The sequence below is a fragment of the Aedes aegypti genome, chromosome 3, assembly GCF_002204515.2.
Source record: "Aedes aegypti strain LVP_AGWG chromosome 3, AaegL5.0 Primary Assembly, whole genome shotgun sequence".
In the NCBI taxonomy this organism is placed as follows: Eukaryota; Metazoa; Arthropoda; class Insecta; order Diptera; family Culicidae; genus Aedes; species Aedes aegypti.
Genome location: NC_035109.1, coordinates 327,687,583 through 327,704,455, shown reverse-complemented (window position 1 = coordinate 327,704,455; position 16,873 = coordinate 327,687,583). Strand labels below are relative to the sequence as shown.

Genomic DNA, 16,873 nt, shown 5'->3' with positions numbered 1-16,873 from the left:
ACCTAAGAAATGAATCTAAACTCTTCCACTTCATATAAAATTACTTCTATTTGTATGAAGTGTACGGATTTTGAGCCTCTATGGATTTGGGCCCCTCTGTAATTTCTTTCAGATTATAAAAGCAATTGCTTGAGTTATATCAAACGGACATTCTAAAATACTAAATGAGTGTTAAACTTGCATATAATCACATCTCATACATCCAACCGAGATATTTTCACGGCTCCATAGTTGATTCTAATATAATATCATCTGTTACACCCTCCCCCCTGTTTAACCCACCCCACCTTACATTCTTCTGTGTTCTTTTTTCTTTCTATCATTCTTCTTTGCTCTTTGTTCCATTCTACAAGCATAGGAATCCTCCCCAGCTATTCTTATTCGGGTTCATAGTAATCAGTCATTGTAACCTATTCAAGGGCCAAAAATCGCATGCATAAAATATATTTCGTCAAATATCATCTAAAGGAGTGGAGATATCGCAATTTTGAGGTGATTTTTTGCCTTTAAGGGTCCTAAAATCACCAAAACAAGCTGAAAAGCATACCAAAATTTTTCAGAGTTTACTAAAATGGGAAAACTGCACATACGCCCTTTGCGCCACCTTTAAACCTTCACCAAAAATTCTCATTTTTTCACAGGATGTTATTTTGGGACCGGTGATAATTTTCCACTTTGTAAATCCTGACTACGAAAGATTTTTGGATATAAGCCCCACCCTAGTAACGCGCCCTATCTAGTGAACAGGGAGTCGTAAGCTCTAATCTAACCGAGATTCCGTTTTTGCTATTCTTTGCAAAGATTTCTTTACCTATTTATTATTCTAGACACAAATATTCCAGGGATGATGAAGCCAATTTTTTCATGAAATTCTACTGAGGATAAGGATAAGGATTTTTTTTTATCAAATTTCATTTTCATATGAATTTTCCTGTTTTAAGGATGAAAACTATAGAAAATACGGGTCAAATTCATGATGAAAAAGCTATGGAAATTGTGAAAACGATTTGCAGGAATGCATTCAGATTTCACTAGCAGAATTTCTGGTAGAATACTTTGAACAGTACTTGGAGGAATCTTTCGGAAAATGTAATAGACATGGAGATGGCCAATTATGTACGTGACAAACAACGTAAATTTTTCAATGTTATCAATTCTTCAACTTATTCAACACATAAGTTTGTTTTGCAACCGGTTTTTTTTTCTTTAACGATTAACATGTCGAAATTTGTTTTGGGTGGGGGTGGGGTCTGCAGGATCATGGAGGAACCTGGCCCCTGTTCCTACACCAATTGTTTCGTGTGTAATTGATTGTAACATTTCATGAGGAAAATTGTATGGAACTCAAGCAGTATCCAGTATTCCGGTGTGGTTGCTGTAGAAATTAATAATAAAGGAATCAATGAAGAAAAATTTGGATAGTACATGAAGGAATTCTTGTAGAGATATCTGAAAGATTTCGTGAAGAAATTTTGAAAGGATTCTCATGAGATGAGTCGAAAGGTGAAATCGAGAAAAATCCAAAAATATGAAAACAAAAAAATTTGGAGTAATACGTGGATAACTGCAAAGAAAAGATAAATGAAGTCCTGTCGATAGGGCAAACCCTTTTCTCTAGAAATAGGAGAGTTGTTAGTGGAATTAAAAAAAAAAACATATTCAAAAATGTAACATTAAAAAATCTACTAAACAAAAAAAAATAATAAAAAAAAACACTAGTTAACTTCTTTGATACGAAGTAAAGACATGGACCTTGTTAATATGCTGCACAAAACGTTTATTCATCTAAGATATCAATACAGAAAAGCTTTGAGAATTAATCTCAGCTACTAAGAGGTCCATTACTAGCACTGAAACTCTGACTGCCTAGCACTGGTCCTTAATTTTTTCGTGATACTTTGTAACAATAATCATAGAACCGCCAGAAGTAGGCGCAGTTTTAGTTATATTTAAATTGTTTTAAAGACATCCTACAGATTATTCATAATCAAATTATGTAAAAAATATGGTTGAAAAAAATTATGTTGCATTTTATGGAGTTCAAAAATGCAGAAGAAAATTTGATTATTTTCTCTCACAATGAACCAAATTTATCTAAAAGTGATATATAATTTAAATGCTCTCCAAGAAATAATAATAGTAATTCATGTAACAAATTGCTGGACTTCTCAGTTATATTTCGGTTTCAAGAATTGTAAGCAGTATTGATGAATGTTCGGCTTCAAAAACGAATTTGTTCTGCAAATACTTTGATGGAGATTTTGGTAAAACTCATTAATGAATCAAATGAGAAATTTCACATAAGACACCAGCATAATGCATGAAGGAAAGGTAGGTGAATATTTTAGAACACTTTGAATATCTGAAAAAATGATTTCTGTGAAACAAACTATATGAGTTCTGTCAGAATTTCATTTATTCGTTTTCATCAGGAATTCTTACAAGTGAGTTTTCTTTGGAAAGGTTGTCGGATACGCTCAATGACCAATGTACTTCAAAACATTCGTTAATAACTCTTTACGTGCTCTTGAGCTTTCTTAATAAACCTTCAGAAATTTTACAAGCATAATTTAGCCACGCTAGAAATTTCACCAAATTTGCAGACGACGGTAAAAATGACTTCCTCTCAAAATATTTCCATTAAAGTCGCTAATAATTTCGAGAAAAACTCTTTCTAGGACTATATACTGGTTCAGAAATAATTAAATACTGAGTATACATATATTCTGAGTAATGTTAAGAATGAGAATTCCTTTCGAATTATGCCACTGATGATTTCAACTGTAAATATAACATCTAAGATTCACTTCGACATGTTTTTTGGAGTGATTTCTCGCTGAATTCTGAAATTTCGTAAAAGACCTTCGAATATAGTGATTTACAAAATAAATGTTTTTTGAATTCCTGTCATAATATTCAAAAGTCAAATAATGTTCATGACGTCAAAAAATGCTCAAGGAATAAAAATGAATATTACTCAAAACATGTTGTTATACACCCCAACCTCTTTTTACGACCGCTATCGGAGGGTTGTAAAAAAAATCAGGGTTTTAGTTATGTTTTTGAAAAATGCAACGTCTAGATGCGGAAATACTGATTCGAGATATTCGGCAAAGATGAAGCATGGGATGAGAACTTTCCAAAATGGCCGTTCAAATTTTCATATTTTGGTAATAGATGGCAACACTGCTCGATTGTTATCAAAATAGCCAATTTTATGTGGATGTGATTTGCAAATACCAAAAAAAAAAAAAATACAGTCGAAGCTTGTTATAACGACAACTTCTATAACGACAAAAGCTTTCTATTGCGACATATTTCGGTCCCATGAAAAACATTTCGATGATACAACTATTCTCTATACCGGCTTTTCTCTATTGCGACGGTCCCTTCCGATGTCGTTATAACGCGCTTCGACTGTATAACGATACCGAAAGTTGAAGGAAGTGTTGCTTGCCATATAGTCGGCCGAATCACAAATGTCAATGTGGCTGGCAAAACTGTTTAAGAAGAATGAAGAAATGCTCAAAACCATAAAACTTGAGCGGAATAAAAAAAAAATAGAATGCTTGGCAATATTCTTCAACTGTAATCCATTTTTTCATTAAGGGTTCAAAATTTTGTCGTAGCTGGCAATACTGCTTAAGGTGATGATGAATCGATGCCAAAGTTCAAATTTTCAAATTTTCTAATGAACAACTTCACCGAAGGCGCCATCTTTCTAAGTGGCCAGGATCCTGAGATATCCGCAAAACAAAATTTCGATGCTCACTAGCGCCACCTAGTGGCAGAATTCCGTAATTCAATGACCATATGTTAGCCTTTGAACTACTGAACAACTTTGTTGTATATCATGACCCTCTGTTTTGAATGCTTTTTAAGATATTGATCATTTATGAAAACGGTCGTTAATCTGAATTTCGGTCGTAAAAAAGTGGTCGGAAAAAGAACCGTCGGTAATAAAACGGTCGTAAAAAGAGGTTAGAGTGTACATTCCTCCAGCTACAGACATGTCGAAGAATAACTGTACGCCATAAAATCTGTTTAAAGTGTCTCAGGAAATGAAAATTCCGACGAAAATCCAATTCAATGTCTTCAAAACATAGAATATTAGTAAAATAAAAACATGTTTTGACATCTGCAGGGCCACATTTACGGAGGGCCAAGGGAGCCATGGCCCCCACATTTTAGAGGCCCCCAAAATTCAACGTGTTTCCATAAATCAGGAATAGTGGGCAAAATTTATGTAAAACAAACTCAAATATAATGACTAAAACATGATATTACAACATTCATAATGGGATTTTTATTAACTTCGCGAGAAACAAGAAGATTAAGAAGAGTATCATCCTTTTACTTCAATTCCTAACAATTTTCTAACGTGCCTTTCCCAACTGTAATGAAGTTTAAGACTAGGTTCGAATGATTTTTATGTCTCAGCAGAGCAACTAATAGGACTTAATTATTTGAATGTTTATTTTGTGAATAACTCGATCTCTAAAATAACTATCGCTCACATTGCACACTGGACTGGTAGTGTTTAAATGCCTTGAATATAGGAACTGTAGAGTCCTCTAGTTTGAAAACAGTGCCAAAAACGAGACCAGATATAGACAAAAGAGGAAACAGAATAACAAAATTTAACCTAATAGGAAGCAACAGATAAGAGTTTGATTCTCCTTCATAGAATCAGGCCAGACTTTTTTTTTTGTAATTCTTCGTTACATTACGACAGTATTACTGCTCATATTACTGTTTGTGTTTTATATGAATTTCTCAAGGAATTTCGGTATTTTCGCAAAGATTCAGAGATTATTTCGAAGTTTTCTTCTTGTTTTCCGTGGAATTGCTCCTAGAGTTTTCCTGACGAATTCCTCCAAGAATTTAGTTTCGAATATCTCAAGAATATAACCTGGATTTTTCCAAGGAAAGTCATAGGAATTACCATAGAGATTTCATCAGTTATTTCTTTAAATATTCTTCAAGATATATTTCAATGAAGTCCTACTTCCTCCAGAATTTTAACCTCCAAGATTTACGTTTAGAAAATCCATTAACAAATACAAGATCTGCTAGAGTAACAACTGGAGAATTCGATCGAAGGATTAGTGAAAAAATATCTGGAGGAACTCCTAGTATAGTAATTGGAAAAAAATCGGGATAATCCTTGAGGAAACTACTGGAGCTAGTATCGTTGGAGTGCTCAAGGATTTCCTGGAGAAAATCCTCTAAGCATCGTTAAATCCTTAACATTGCTGGAAGAATTTCTGGGAAAATTTGTAGAGGATCTTTTAGTGTTCCAGATGGAATCTCTGGACTAGAACTACGAGAAGATTTCATGAAGTTTTTTCCCGAGACATGTAAGACGAAATTTTTGAAAGACCTGCTGAATAGTCGCGTTATAGTCTTTGACTTTTTTGTCTGGAGTCTGAAGAATTATGCATCAGAATTCACTGCAATCAGAATAATGAGAAATGAGACTTCAGAGACCACTTCAATTAAAATAGAGACCTTCCATTAAAAATAGAAACTTTTTAAAGCCTTGCATTAATAAAGATACGAAGTCTTTAGAAACAGACCTGTTACAAACCATACACAAATTTCTTCATCTCAAAACTGTTAAGTAAATTCAACAACTTGGAAACTGAAACATGAATAGAATAAGCATTGTTTGAATCAATGTACCAATTAGAAGGCAATTATCAAATGAATTTGGTTGTTGTCGAATTATACCCAAAAAACATTTAATTTAACCTGTTAACATATAAAATCTACAAAGATGTAAATGTTAAAGAAAACATTAGTTGCATTATTTCAAATTCAACATAGGGTTACTTTCATAAGGGATTTAAAGCATATTATGAACGATATTAAATAGTTTGACTTCTGATAATAAAAACCTTACAAGAGATCTTCAAAAGATGTAGTATATTCTAGAGTAACAAAATGTTTTTCAAGGAAACCAATCCACCGCCACTCCTAATAGAAGAATGATACCCATATTGTTAGGGTCGCCATAGAACAATAGAACCACGGGCATATCAGATAAACTTATAATAAATAGAAACAATACGATGATGCAATTTCTAGAAGTCTGATGCCTATATTACCGTTTACCTTAAGAAATCCACAATCAAAATCGTATCATCAAAAAAATACTGGACTGAAAATTATTGGTTGCTTTCTGAAAAAATGGATCCATTTTGTTGCCAAAATTGAATTGTAGGTCTAAAAATGAAGCATGCCAAAAACGGAACCTCGCTCTATATATACAATGTGATTCCATTGTATGGGACAAACACTCATATATCTCCTTTAAACTGATTTGCGGAAATTGATTCAATGAGTCTAATTGTCAATGTAGGTGGTAAATTTCAGAACCGAAATAGAAAAACATGGCGATAATTGGGAAAGTAATGTTAGCCACTCCAATCGACAACATCAAACAGAGACCATTTTTTATATTTTTCTGACAAACATGGATTAAATGCTTTTTCTAACGTATTGACGTATTCAGAAGTCTTCTGACTGATTTGCAAAAGAAAAAATGTTTAGGTTGACGAATACTGGCACGCCTACCCTACTCAGCTTACGGTTTCGTGATAAATCAATTTAGTCGCTTTAGGCTGCGAAACTCGTTTGCACTACAACGGGATACCTCTCGACTTGCATTCACGTTGAATGTCAAGAGTCATTGGCGAGAACCATGTGGTTTGGCAACACTGGACCGGATTGAGCGCGTGCTAAATTTGAATAGAATGCCGCCGACCGAGTCATAGGGGAAGACGGGGTAAGACCGCCCGCCTAAGCAATTTAATGCATATGTCAAAATCAAGAATCAATAAATCCTTTTTCGACGCAGCATGTCGTTTTTTGAAGCCTTAGGCATGATCAAAAAATATCACAGGTGTTGTATTTCTAAAAAGTATTTATTTCTTTAAGCTTTTAAAAAGTGATGTCTTAACACGATTATTTTTAGCGACGGGGTAAAACCGCCCACCCACGGGGTAAGAGCGACCACCACGATTTTCGTACACAATTTTGTGAAAAAATATATCAGTTCCCTGTGATTCATAAAAGTATAATGTTTTATGAATTCTACATTGATTAACGTGAATATTGAATCATTTTTAGGGTTAATTATTTCAAAAAACTTAAATGTATACTTATTATTACCTTGAAACACCCATATTTTGGAAAAACTATGTGGATTTGGCTTGTATTTTTCACAAAATTGATTTCATTTCACTTGAACAGTAATGTACAACGTAGTTAAAGCTTTAAAAATGGTTTACACAGTTATTTGATATAAATTAGGGGTGGCGGTCTTACCCCGTCAACAGTGGTCGGTTTTACCCCGCTTGCGCAATTTTCACAATTATGGCCTTATTTCAAAGTTTAATATTTACAATTCATATTTCACTTCACCGAAGCATATTTCACATTTCTGTTAAAGCATGGACGGGTAATTTGTTATGTTTTTCCAAAAAAATCCCTTCCGAAATCCTTAAGTAAGCATCTGTTAAATTTAGATCAAATTCAATATCGACGAGCAGAAACATTGTTTTTGACATTTGTTATGAAAAATTTGATTTAAATATCACACTAAATACTCCGGAATGTCAAAAATCTTGTGTTTATGGAAAGTGCTTGATGAACTTTTAAAAAAAATTGCCATTTTCATGCCAAACTGAAGGTGGTCCGTCTTACCCCGGCGGGCGCTCTTACCCCGTCTTCCCCTAGTAACCTTTTCCTGATTCTTGCCCTAATTTCGCGCCAAACCGAACCAATCCGGGTTTTGGTTTGGTTTGGCTAGAATCGTAGAAGTGGAGCACAGTCAGTGTACAGTGGGGTGTGGGGTGCAGTAGTTGAGTTGAGTAGCAACATTGCCGACGCTTTACCACACCGGTATGTTAAATGTGGACGAAGTTCAACTAAAATTAGCGTGGCTGCAGCATTGCGAGGCTTATCGTGTTGCGAGTTATTTGTGAAGAAGTGCATAGACCAACGGAAAAAGTTAGCTTGTTGGGAAGTGGGGGTTGAGTCTGTTTGATAGAAAAGAGTTTTACTTAGAGTATCTGTCGCTGATATCAGAAAATTGATTTTTGAATAGTACAGATAATTGTTTTATTTAAATAACAAACAAAAGAATAACAATGGAGGAATATTCCATCAGAATTACGTTCATAATTCTTTAGAGAATTAAGGATCCTGATAAGGATTCTATCAGAATTCTGAGCATGATTCCGTTGGAGTCCAGACCAGGATTCTGTTAGAATCCTGACCAATATTCCGTTAGAATCCTGACCAGGATTCCGTTGGAATCCTGACAAAGATTCCGTAAGAATCCTGGGAAGGATTCTGTCAGAATCCTGACCAGGATTCCGACAAAATCCTTCTCAGGATTCGTCAGATTCTTGACAATTCATCCTCAGGATTTCGTCAGATTCCTGACAATTCATCCTGTTAAAATTTGAAGTAAATTCTGCTCAGGAGTCTCATAAAATTATGTTCTTGAGTTTGATAGATCCTAGAGATTTCTACAATTTTTTTCTCTGGATTTAGACAGTATAGGTAATTAATCGCTCTTTGTAGTTTGATGGTTCTTAGTATATTTCATACATATTATGGAGAGATGAGAGAGTATTCCTTGTTATTTACAGAAATAGTTCTATCTGAACGAGAAAAAACTAATTCAACCTACCTTCAATGTCAGTTAAAATTGTTTTCCGCTTGAAGATGATAACAATACTCTGGCAGATTTCCACCGATGAACAGAAATTCAGCAGCTTTTCTTCTTCATCCGCTCTTGTGTGTTTTACTTTTTTCAATTTTTTCTTCGGGAAAACTATCAACTTATAGATTCAACACCGTCTTCAATAGCGGCCGTATCTTTCTCGACGTTTAATATTCACAAACACTCAAAAAACTTTTTTTTACGACAGACACATATACAACACTGGTTACTTTGCGGAAGGTAAAAATGGCAGCTGTGGATTTTCTTCTCTGCTGGTTTAGTTGCTGACTGAGAATATTGCACTGGATATTTCCGGGTTGGTAATTTACATGCGACAGTGAGATTTGCTTCAGCGCGCGGCTTATTCGATATTCTTAAGCGAGATTCTTCGGCTATTTTAGAACATTTAACATTCACTCTATCACTGATCGATCAATTGTGATGACGAATACACTGATTTTGGTGCGTAGATTTTCCGTTGGTGCTTCTCTGGCGGTTGATTGATTGATTGAATGGTTGTTGCTGTTGAGATTGCTTTCTTCGGTGCACGCTTAAGGCTTCTTGTGTGCACTTGATTAACTTACAACCGTAAAGGAAGCTGGTGTGTAACGATTCACTGTAAGAAGTATGACACTGTATCGACTAATTACATGATATACTGGGACCAAACTGGTACAGTTGATTTTGACGAGGTTATTTTTTAGTTTCACTGGAGTATTACTTCACTGTTGGCAGCACTGGAAGTGTTTGACGAGGGATCTGGAATGATAGGGAAAATATAAATCTATAAGAAATAAGCATAGAAAAGATTATTTGTTTATTTCTTGCATTCACCACTAAGCTTTTCAATAATGAAAAGACTAAGTATGCGAAGTGTGGAGGCGGCTAAACATTTCATGATAGAAATTTGTATAAGAGTTTTATTTTTTGTTGTAGAGACTCCAATAAAAAAATATGTTTATTTTTGTTCCAAAACCAATCTCAAACCGTTACAGGTTTTCCACCCACTCAAACCACAGACCCACATTACACCTTAATTGCCAAGAGCCATGCTCAATGATTTCAAGTGCGAGAGTTGCAAATTTGCCTCTATTTCCTCATGCCTACCATTTTTTTTTGTTCAACCTCTACGTTTCCCTCGTTTCGTGGCGTTTGTTTCACAGCTTCGATACCGCACCAAGCTATGCTGCGGTGGAGGCGATTGTGATAGTGAACATGATACTTCTTCGTTCCGCCCAACCCCTGCTCAGCAAACGGATGGAAACAGTTGCAGTTATTCAACTGTAAATGATATTACACCATCTTACTGTGGTAGTAGAAGCCGGCAACAAACCCTCCTACAAGCTTCTCCCTCCCATTTCCCCCACCATTGAGTCAGGCAGTGCACGAGCTCACCCAACCATTTGTCGAAATATGTGCGTCCAAAGGAAAAGTCTATATGCCGCGCTCTGTTTGTTCCATGCTCTAACTCCGTGAGGTTTGATTCTCAGGCTCACAGGTACCCAGGCTTGACTGATTTGAACAATGTTTAGTTTTTCCGCTATTTACTTATCCTTCACATCAGGTTAAGAAAAATGCAGCATATATTTATGATTACACTATGTGTGAAACAAAATAAACGTTTGAGCTCGTTTCACGGGTTTAAGAGCGTAATTAGAGCCACTTAAGTATTCTTAACTGATATTAAACTGAAACTGAACTGAAACTGAACTGAAACTGAACTGAAACTGAACTGAAACTGAACTGAAACTGAACTGAAACTGAACTGAAACTGAACTGAAACTGAACTGAAACTGAACTGAAACTGAACTGAAACTGAATTGAAACTGAACTGAAACTGAACTGAAACTGAACTGAAACTGAACTGAAACTGAACTGAAACTGAACTGAAACTGAACTGAAACTGAACTGAAACTGAACTGAAACTGAACTGAAACTGAACTGAAACTGAACTGAAACTGAACTGAAACTGAACTGAAACTGAACTGAAACTATATCTAGGATAAGCTGTTTGAAGCTTCTAAAAAAAGCTTTTCGAGACATCTATGAGAAGCTGTTTATTTTTCAATGTGCAGTTATTTCAAGCTTCTAAGAGAGGCTCTTACAAGCTTCTAGGAGAAACTTTCCCAAGCATCTAGGAGAAGCTTTCTCAAGCTTCTAGAGATGCTTTCATAAGCTTCTAGAGAAGCTTTCTCAAGCTTTCAGTTCCAGTTTAAGCTTACTCAAGCTTCCAGGAGAAGCTTTCTCTAGCTTCCAGGAGAAGCTTTCTAAATCTTCTAGGCGAAGCTTTCCCATGCTTCCAGGAGATGCTTTCCAAAGCATCCAGGAGAAGCTTTCCCAAGCTTCCAGGAGAAGCTTTTCCATGCTTTAAGGAGAAGCTTTTCCATGCTTTAAGGAGAAGCTTTTGCAAGCTTTTATGAGAAGCTTTCCCAAGCATCTAGGAGAAGCTTTCCTAAGCTTCCAGGCGAAGCTTTCCCAAGCTTCTAGGAGAAGCTTTTCCAAGCTTCTAGGAGAAGCTTTTCCAAGCTTCTAGGAGAAGCTTTTCAAAGCTTCTAGAAGAAGCTTTGCTAAGCTTCCAAGAGAAGCTTTCCGAGCTTCTAGGAGAAGCTTTCCCAAGCTTCTAGGATAAGCTCTCCCAAGCTTTCAGAAGAAGTTTTCTTAAGCTTGCAGCAGAAGCTTCCCAAGCTTCTAGGAAATGCTTTCCCAAGTTTCTAGGAGAAGCTTTCCCAAGCTTCTAGGAGAAGCTTTCCCAAGCTTCTATGAGAAGCTGTCCCAGACAACCAAAATGTACGTATAACGAAATCACCTGGAGGCTTTATATGTGCAAAATTTCACTTATAAGATGTCGCAAAAAGGCCTTCTATGTACAAAAGTGGAGGCGATATGCGTGCATATATTATGTGACGAATAATAACATACAATGCGAGTGTATAAATTTTCTACCGAACTAACCTGTGATCTTATGCGACTTAACTTATGATAACAAATGTTGATTTGACAGCTGCTACGGATCGATCCGACTTACTTTGTGCGAGTGTACGAGACGAAGCAATATGTACAAATGAACTCAGAAAAGAAGTGTTTTATGCGAGGAAACTCATCAATCTGACGAGTTTATCCACGGTGTTTTGCGGGTTTGATGTAATTAGTATGAATAAACGAGTTGTAATGTAAACTTTCATGCGATTTCTGGTTGTCTGGGGTCCCAAGCTTCTATGAGAAGCTGTCCTAAGCTTCTATGAGAAGCTTTCCCAAGCTTCTAGGAGAAGCTTTCCCAAGCTTCTATGAGAAGCTTTCTGAGCTTCTAGGAGAAGCCTTCCAAGCTTCTAGGGTAAGCTTTCCCAAGCTTCTAGAGGAAGCTTTCCCAAGCTCCTAGGAGAAGCCTTCTCAAACTCCTAGGAGAAGCTTTCCGAAGCTTCTAGGAAAAACTTTCCCAAACTTCGAAGAGAAGCTTACCCAATCTTCTTAGAGAAGCTTTTCCAAGCTTCTTGGAGAAGCTTTCCTAAGCTTCTTGCTGAAGTATTTTTAAAATTCTAGGAGAAGCTTTTCTAGGAAAAGATTTCCAGGGCGTCGGGGAGAAGCTTTTCCAAGCTTAGACGAAAAGATTTCTCAAGTTACTAGCACAAGTTTTACCAAGATTTGTGAAGAGTACTTTTACGATCTACTAAGAGAAGCTTTTCCTCAAAGCTTCAAGGAGAAGCATTTCTAATCTTCTAGTAGAATGTTTTTTAATCTTCTGCATACTTCTGGGACAAGCTTTTCCATGCTTGTAGGAAAAGGTGTTCCGATTTTCTAGGAATAGATTCTCCAAGTTTCTAAGAAATGACGTCCCATGTTTCTTGGAGATGCTTTTTAAAACTTTTTGTTTTGTTTCTAAGAAAATTGATTTGAAACTTTTAGTTAAAATTTTTAGAAGCTTCCATAAGAGGTTTTCAGATTTTCTACGAAAAGCATATCCAAGACTCTAGGAGAAGCTTTTCCAAGCTTCTAGAAAATGACCTTCAATCTAAATCTAATTGGGACTTATAAGGGCCAAATACCATCCAAGCCCAATTGAAATCCTCTCGAATGTAATCTTTAGTCACAAAACACTGTAATCGTTTTTTCAGACTAAAATTGCCATAATCATAGTTATTTTCTCAACAAACCTTGCCGAAAAAAAAGCTTCCAACCGGCTTAATTTTGCCGGCAGCCGGCAAACGATCGCAACCCAAACAACAAGACAAACACCGCCAAAGCAACAGCGCAATAAATTATCGTTATTTGGTTTACCCCCACGCGGCGCGAGGCTTACTCCACACACGTGTCCCACCCAAAATGGCACATCGCAAACAATATTCGGAACTGATCGTTTCGTGACATGGCTCGGCCTACACAGTGGTCCAGATATCAAAATTCATGGCAAAAATTATGTATTCAGAATCTGTTAGGAGTTTTATTCATCAGAAGTAGATATCATTAATTTTCGTTAAAAAACACAATTTTCTTTTTAAGTTCTCGTATGTATTTTTAACTATATGATGTTCTAGATGAATGTTTGACCTTACCTTTTAATTTAAACACATATTTGGAATTGGATTTTTTTCAGTTCCTTAAAAAAGTGAACCTCTGTGCGACTGTCTATCCGTCCGCCCGGAGAAAGTTTAATACCAGTGGGCGATTGGGCAGTATGCGTGTGGCGGCAATGGCTGATTGACATCTTTTCCGCGTCAGCCCAATCGAAGGTGATTCCAGGAAGTTTTATTGCCATAAGACGATTTCCTTCCTCCACAGCTTCCGGCACAAGGGCAACTTGGCACGAATGGAGTTGTTTTGGGCAAACTGTCACGTTCTGACGAGTCCTATTTCGGGGCCTTTCTTATGGTGGAGAATCAACACAAACAATATTTGAGATGCGATCAATCTTTCGAAGAAACGTTTGTCTGGCGAACACTCAATTTCCTTCGCTTCTAAGTAATGCTCAATGTGAGCAGACACCGTTACAGCTGCTACATTGAAAACTCTACATACGTAATGGGTCGGGGGTAAGTAGATGAAATTTTAAGCAAATAAAATTTCTGTTACGTAAAAATAATCCTCATAATCAAAATTCAATTTGCATGGAATTTCATAGATTGATATCGAGTAGACTAAACATAAGACTTGTTTGGTCTTTTTGAATGCACATAAAAGAAGCGAGCCGAATGACGTAAATTTGTGTTGAATTTTAAATACATCAGTGTCTGATTCGGGAAATGTCGATCATAATTCCAGCGTTTTACATTCATTTCTTTTATCTAGGTGTTCTGTGTTAGGCAATTTACAGGTGAGTTGATTTCATCTGCTTATAAGAGAAAAAACGCTTTCAATTTACTTACCCTAACAAAACCTAAATTTATAACTCATTAATCGTGGCAACAGAAGATTGCAAAGATTTTTGCTTAAAATTATAAATTATTTTGTTTGACTTTTGTTCCAATGTACTATACCAGGAAGCAAACTTCAGAATCATTTGCAAAATTTTATTTTGAATCCTCTGCAGAGCTTTCTTCCTGGTATTACAACAGCTAGTCCATATTGGTACAGCATATAACATGGCTGGTCCGAAAATTTGCTTGAAGATCAAAAGCTTGTTCTTAAGACAAAGTTTCTATTTTCTGTGTTATTAAGTGGAAATAGACATTTAACATATTTATTACATTTGGTTTGAATGTCCTCAATGTGATTTCTGAAAGTTGAATTCTTATATAGCATTAGCCCTAGATACTTAACTTCATCTGACCACTTTATTGGAACCCCTCTCATCGTGACAACATGTCTACTTGAAGGTTTCAAATAATGAGCTTTTGGTTTATGTGGGAATATTTTTTTTCTAGTTGAGTTTTGGAAGCATTAGGAAAAATCTTCCATTTTTGCAAGTATGAAGAAAATATATCCAAACTTTTTTGCAATCGACTACAGACGAAAGTTTAAGTATTTTTCCTTTCACTTAGGCTTATACTGGTTAACATGAATTGAGGTTCTAGTGTACTAAGAAACGGCTGCCGAACGATTGAACGATTTTGCGATATTGAAACGGTAAAGACCGGACGGCTGGATTGCCGGCAAAAGCAACTCAATCTCTTCGTCACGTCCCAACCATCAACGCCGTGACACCCCAAGGCCGGTGAAATTTACAACCGGCACAACGCAGAATCCAAGTGCTCAAGTACTTGCCAACCAACACAAGCAACAGTTGGAAGTAGTTGCCGCAACTCCACAGCCAACCGGCTCAGTAGTTCGTTGATGAGCTGGTATTGGAGTTTCTCGCACATAACCTAAGCGCCTGTAAGTCACCATCGCGCGCAGAAAAGAGCACACAAACCGGTTTGGTCGGTTGTTGGCGAGATCATGCTTGGATTTACAATGTTGTGCTCTCTGTGCGCGCGCTCCGACCGAATCGTTTCGTGGAGTCGTTTGACTGACGAAGGGAAGCTCTGGGGAGGAGAACACAAATTCGCCACACTACCGGTTTTGGGAGGTCTTGCTTTTTCTCACATCTCTCTCAAGTCGATGGTTGTGGGACTGGAAGAACTAACTAGCTGCCGGGATCGAATGGGATCTAGCCGGTTTTGGGGAGATCTAGATTGGCAATTCGTTTGTGATATGGGGTACGACGCGCCGAAAATTTCTTATAGGAAATTCCTTGATGCAAATTGATTGATTTGCATATGCTTTTTGCAAGTTCATTAAGAGATCCTATCTCCATAATTCTGTATGACTTTGTTCGAGAATTTTTGAGCGAGTTTCAAAAAGACATTATGCTAAAACTCTTCAGAAATTATTCATCGTGATTTTTTTGCGAAAATTCTTGTTTCTTAAGGTTGCTCTAGGTCAGAAGAATACTACCTGGAAGTGAAGGTAAGAGTTCTACTGACTCAATATGCTCGATTTGGTACTGCTATGCAAACTTATCCAGTATTCCTTAGGAAAGCATCTAACAGATTGGTAAAACTTCAAAGCAGGAGTTTCCGAATGTTTCTTGAAAAGACTCAGAAAAGCTTCCAACAGAAGCTAAGTAAAACGTCCAAAGGATGATTGGAAAAGCTTACGAAATGAGTTGGAAGAAAGAGTCCAACAAAAGCTTGATAATGCGTCTGAGAGAAGCTTGGGAAAGATTACTATAGCAACAAAGAAAAGATTCCTACAAAAGCTTGGAATAACTTCCAACAGAAGCAGAATAGGTTTCTAACTAAAGCTTCGAAAATCTTCAAACTGAAGCTTGGTAAACATTCAATAGAAGCTCGGAAACTCAACCAAAAAATTTTTGAGCGTTGTTCACCAGATATATTAAATTGTTTCAAGCATAAGCTTGAAAGTTTTCAAAACAATTTTTAAAGTGCCCATTAAAAGCTTGAAAAAGTATCCAACACAGCTTGGAAAAGGGACCAACAGTTCGCAATAGTTTTCATCAGAAGCAAGTCAGCAAATTAGCAAGCAATTTAGGAAAAGCATCCATCAGTAACTTAGCCAAAATAAATATAACATTCTTGTTACCTATCTCGCGATTTTCCAACGTCAGAATAATCACACTGCTGTTGAGTACAACAAGCGAGATTTTGATAGCTGTGTTGTACAAAATACATCAGTGCAACTACCTCAGTGTTAAAAATTAGAACAACAGTTTCTTGGAAAAACTTCTAGCAGAACTTTGAAAAAACATTCACGGTGCTTCATTTACCGTTAGAGTAAAGTGGGGCAAAAGTTCGAGTAGGGTAAGAGTTTCTTTTTAAGGTTTCTAGCTCAATTCAAAATAAATCTTATAAATGTCATGATGGTTCGAATGCTATTCATGTAAGATACTTTTAATCCAAATATCATAAAAATCGATTGAGATTTGGAAAAGTTATGGCTATTTGTTGTTTTTTGACGTGAATGTTGTAATTTTTGGTCAAACTTTCGTTGCATGGAGCCAATTGTAGATAAAATCTTTTTCAATATTTTATGTAAGTGCATTTTTAGGCCTATCATAAGGTTGCTTTGAGGTGTATTAGTTTTTGCATAAATGCTTGAAAACAATTTTGGCCCATAGTGGGGCAAAAGTTCGAATCAGCGGGGCAAAAGTTCGACGCTTGTATAAAATCACGGGAAAATTTGAAAATTACCTAAAATCCACAT

The 16,873-nt window shown here is 36.4% G+C and overlaps 1 protein-coding gene across 1 annotated transcript in view; it reads right to left on the bottom strand.

The window, feature by feature from the left end:
* LOC5572184 (ecdysone receptor) overlaps positions 1 to 16,873 on the bottom strand; it is a 754,961-nt gene that overhangs the window by 581,295 nt on the left and 156,793 nt on the right. Inside the window, exon 3 of the mRNA XM_021854524.1 lies at positions 8,705 to 9,496. The gene's annotated coding sequence lies outside the window, so the exon portion shown is untranslated. The remainder of the gene's footprint in view (positions 1 to 8,704; positions 9,497 to 16,873) is intronic.